Source organism: Triticum aestivum, chromosome 6A (assembly GCF_018294505.1).
Source record: "Triticum aestivum cultivar Chinese Spring chromosome 6A, IWGSC CS RefSeq v2.1, whole genome shotgun sequence".
Lineage (NCBI taxonomy): Eukaryota > Viridiplantae > Streptophyta > Magnoliopsida > Poales > Poaceae > Triticum > Triticum aestivum.
In genome coordinates, this window is record NC_057809.1 from 58,340,168 (window position 1) to 58,345,412 (window position 5,245).

The following is a 5,245-nucleotide window of genomic DNA, read 5'->3' on the forward strand; positions in this document are numbered from 1 at the left end:
CACCACGGGCCATGTGGATGTGCAGGAGGAAGTCCTCGATCCATACCGCAGGATCTGTTGTACCGTTGTATGATTCGATATTTACGGGTTTGAAACCCTCTAGGATTTGGTGATCCATTACTTCATCTGTGAAGCATAGGGGGTGTGCGGCGCCTCTGTACTGGGCTATGTCGCGACGCAGCTCAAATGAGTCTTGTTCGCTATGTTCGGCCCGGCCGGATTTACTTTTACTGTATCCGGTGTGATGGTTCTCGTCTCGCGTAGTGGCGCTCCCTCGTGATCCGTAGATCGATCTTGCGTGTTTTTCTTTGTCCTCCAATACGTCTTGCAGGTCTAGCATGTTTCCCCATGCCTTGACATTTTTATTTGAGCGGCGTCGAGGTGCGGGCTGAGCTTTTGGCTGAAATGCCTCTCTGTCGCAGCCACGTCATACGCTGGAGATGTAGGTTTTAATGCTTCCTCCTCCAGTCGGGGTAGCAACCTGCACTTTGGGTAACTCTTGGAGGGGCGTTCGAGTTCATATTCCTCGACCGCAAGGATTTCAGTCCATCTGTCAGCTAGAAAATCTTGATCAGCTTGAAGCTGTTGTTGCTTTTTCTTAAGGCGATTTGCCGTGGCTATAAGCCGGCGCTTGAAGTGCTCTTGCTCGACGGGATCCTCAGGCATGACAAATTCGTCATCGTCAAGGCTTGCCTCATCTTCGGAGGGAGGCATGTAATTATCATCCTCCGCCTCTCCATCTGCCGCTCTCTCAGGAGGGTTGGCTTCTCCATCCTCCTGCTCTAAATCTTGCTGGTGGGGATTGTCGTCATCTTCGGCACTGTCTGGAGTGCTATTATCTCTGTGCCGGTATCACCGCTTTTTATTTGGCGAGACTTAGAGCGGCGCCGCTGTCGTTGGCGCTTGGGTTGCTTCTTGGAGCGGTCATCCTCTGATGTCCCGTCGCCATTGCCTTCTTTGGGTGTGTCCACCATGTATATATCATATGATGAGGTGGATGTCCAGTGCCCTGTGGGCAGTGGTACCTGTTCGTCTCCTGCATCGTCGTCCATACCGTCAATGTTTTCGGATTCGAAGTCGAGCATGTCGGTCAAATCGTCGACAGTGGATACTAAGTGAGTGGTGGGTGGGCGGCGAATTTCTTCGTCATCCGCATCCCAATCCTGCCGGACATAGTTCAGCCAGGACTCTCCTGACAAGGAAAGAGACCTTAATAAGTTCAGTATGTCGCTGAAGGGCAAGTGCTGAAAGATATCCGCGGAGGTGAACTCCATGATCGGTGCCCAGTCGGATTCGATAGTCACGGGCGCAGACGGTCGGAGTCCGTGGCCGGGGAAGAATCCTGCAGTTTGGCGTCACGGCTCTCATGAAGGGTAAGGTCGATACTTGGCTCAATCGCCGCTGAGAATGCGGCCTCCGTGGCGGGGTCTATCCACCCGTCCATGGATGGCGCAATTGGCTCCAAATTGAGAGTCGGAGTGGTTGCCGGTGCGGTCTCCTAAACACTGTCCGATGGTAGAGCTAAATCGTGCTCATCGTGACCATGCGGCGCACTCGGCAGGGGATCGAATCCGTCGAAGATCAAGTCTCCGCGGATGTCGGCCGTGTAGTTTAAGCTTCGAAACCTGACGTGGTCGCCAGGGGCGTAACTCTCGATCTACTCCAGATGGCCAAGCGAGTTGGCCCGCGGTGCGAAGCCGCCGAATACAAAGATCTGTCCGGGGAGAAAAGTCTCACCCTGGACTGCATCGCTATCGATGATTGAGGGAGCCATCAAGCCTAACGATGATGACACAGAGGAACTCTCAATGAATGCACCAATGTCGGTGTCAAAACCGGCGGATCTCAAGTAGGGGGTCCTGAACTGTGCATCTAGGCGGATGGTAACAGGAGGCGGGGGACACGATGTTTACCCAGGTTCGGGCCCTCTTGATGGAGGTAATACCCTACGTCATGCTTGATTGTTCTTGATAATATGAGTAGTACAAGAGTTGATCTACCACGAGATCAGAGAGGCTAAACCCTAGAAGCTAGCCTATGGTATCATTGTTGTTCTTGGTCCTACGTACTAAACCCTCCGGTTTATGTCGTGGAATTGTCACGGTAGATGTCCTCTTGCAAGGACTTAATCGTGGAGCCATCGCAACTAGGAAGCTTAAAGGGGTTAATCGGGACAAAGGACACACGAGGTTTATACTAGTTCAGCCCCTTGAGGTGAAGGAAGGCCTACGTCTAGTTGGGTTGGTATTGCTTGATGTTTCGATGACCGGGGAGCGAGATACGCTATGCTCGGTTCTCAATTTGTTGTCTCTTGCCCTAAGCCACCAGCGGGTCGTCCCCTTATATACATGGGTCGACGCCCTCCGGCTTACAAAGTCCCGGCCGGCTCATAAACAGTGTCCAGCTCGGTGACTAGTTACTTCTACCATACAATACAAGTCACGCCCTCATGGCGGTTTATCGCCATGAGCCATAAATCGCCTGTGGGCCTTTAGACCCTTTACTGAACCACCATCTTCACGTCTTGGTCTTGGGCTTCAGATGGGCTTCTCTTTGCGTAACCCAGCCCTCCTGGGCGGCTTACATAAATAGTTATATCCCCAACATTAGGCCCCAGATTGATTTGAACCGGTTCATGTCAATCTTTTAAAAACCTTATGAACTGGCCTTCGGTCTTCTGTTTTGTGCGGAGATTTTAACCCGCCGTGACGTCATCATATGGATCCGGGTTTAATCTCTGTGACGTCATCTTCAATAAAACTCATGTTTTTATTCTGTCATATCCTCCAACGGATCTTTGCATTTACTGACCATCCCGAAAATCGAGGCGTCGGGGTCGCTGGATAATGATACTCCGTCTCCTCGTTTTTCGCGCCGTCTTGGTCGGCCCCTCCTTATAAATGGATGTGACCTAGGTCTTTCCCATTTTCCTCGGCTGTCTTCCTCCTCGCACTCCCTTCTCTACTGCTTGAGCTCCGCCGCCGCCGCCGTCGAACTCCCTCATCTTCAACGACTCAGGCCGCTGCATCAACCTGACTCTTGACCAGAAAACGACGGCGACCCTCCGCAGTTCATCCGCATCGGTCAGTTACTTTTCTTCGTTTCCTTAGATCTGCATTGGAACTGTCTTGAGTTCGTCGGCATTCTTCGCCGCCTGATGCGAGTCTTTGCTCGTTTCCACTTCCAACGCACCTTTTAGATCGTAAAAATAACATAGAACTGTTGCGGTACTTATTTGCGCCTATTTTGTATAGAAACAGATCTCATTTCCCCTGTCTGGAAACCATCTTCGATTGCATGAACTTCTCTGCCCAGTTTTAGGTCTAGAAATTTTTCTTTTTAGAGCAATCGTTTGATCCAAAATAATGATTGCAACTTGTGAAACCTGTTTGTTCCACACTTAGCCAAAAAACTACGTCTGTTGACTCTGTTTCAGCCATAGTAGTCCGTGTAGCCGGTTTAAGATAGTACCGGCTGTCAGCACTGCTTGCCTCTGGCGACTTAAGAAAACCTTAATCATCTTTAATACCTGCAGCTGTTAAACATTATCACACAGTTACCTGTATGTCATTAGGCCCCTTCTTAAGCCGCCATCTTAAATAACCCAATAATGTTTATTCTCCGGGTTATAATGAACCGGAAAATTTTCCTTTATATTGTTGTAGGCTTCAATTTGCCCAATGGCACCCAAAGCTGTTAAACCTCCGATTACCTGCAACTGGGCCCCATCCATTGTTACAGAGAGCAAACTGTCCGAGTTTGTAAAGTCTGGCCATCTGCCCAAGAAGGATATCATGTCTTATCGTGCTCCTGACCCGTCTGAAGAGAAGCCTCAACCCAAGGAAGGGGAGGTGATTATTTTTACCGATCACATGAGCCGGGGATTTGCTCCTCTCGGTTCAAAATTCTTTAGAGACGTTTTGCACTTCTTTGACTTAAGACCTCAAGACATCGGGCCCAATTCCATGTCAAATATCTGCAACTTCCAAGTTTTCTGTGAGTTCTACCTTGGAGAAGAACCCATCCTACTTTTGTTCAGGGAATTGTTCTATTTGAACCGGCAGAATGAGCGGGCCAACGGGCCCAATCTGGAGCTTGGTGGCATATTGATCCAAAGGCGGAGAGACTGCCTGTTCCCTTATGCTGAATTGCCGAGTCATCCAAAGGACTGGAACCAGACATGGTTCTACTGCCAAGATACTTCTCTAGCTGGTGAAAACCCGTTGCCCGGCTTCCGTGCATTGCGCCTTGAACCTACTCACCCGCTGCCGGATAAGTTGACTGCTATTGAACGTCTGCCACTCACCCCCAAGATCAAGAAGATTAAAGCTCTTTTAGGGAATGGCTTAGATGGCATTGACCTGGTCCGAGTCTGGGTTGCTTGGAGAATAATTCCGTTAAGCCGCCGCCCCGACTTAATGTGTAATTATTCAGGCGAGAAAGATGACCCTCGGCGTCATAGTCCGGACGACTTACCAGATGACGCAGTGGAAGCTACAACTCAGTCTTTGTTGAAAGAGGGCACAGTGAATAGTAATTCTTTCGGCTTACTACCTTTTTACCAGAAGAACCTGGCCCCTGCAGTAAGTTTCCAGCCATCGGGTTATTTTTTCACCGTGTTATACTGTATTCTTACGCATAACCCTTTATAACCTTTTACAGGCAAATGATAACTTTTGGAAAATCCAATATGATCATGAGGCGGCCAAGACAGCCAGGGTGGCCAAGAGGGCCGAAAGGAAAACCGCCAAGCCCACCACTTCAAGGAAAAGGAAGCCAAGCGCTTCTGAGTTGCTTCAGCTTGATGATACTGATGATAATGAGGAAGAGGTAACTTTTTAATTTCCCTTTCTCCTTTATCACTACTTTACTGATATTAACCTTCTTTCAGGGAGACACGGGCAACAGCCAACCCGTCGAAGAAGAGGTAATTATAATCTCCTCCGACTCCGAACTTCGGCCACGTCAGAAAATTCGAAGAGTAACCCGGAAAGTAAGATTTTCACACCCTTTGGCTTACCAAGATCCTGACTTTCTTTTGAAGCAACAGCAATTTGAAAACCGGAGGCAGACCCGGACCAGCAAGGATGCAGAGCTATCCTCCGGCTTGCCTCACACCACCCGGAAGCGTCGGACTGAGGTTAGCTCCAATTTATACCCTTTTTTACCTTTGGCGGGTCTAATCCATCAACCTCTCAATTCCTCTGACTCCAATTATCAGGATACTTCACCTTCCTCCGGTGAG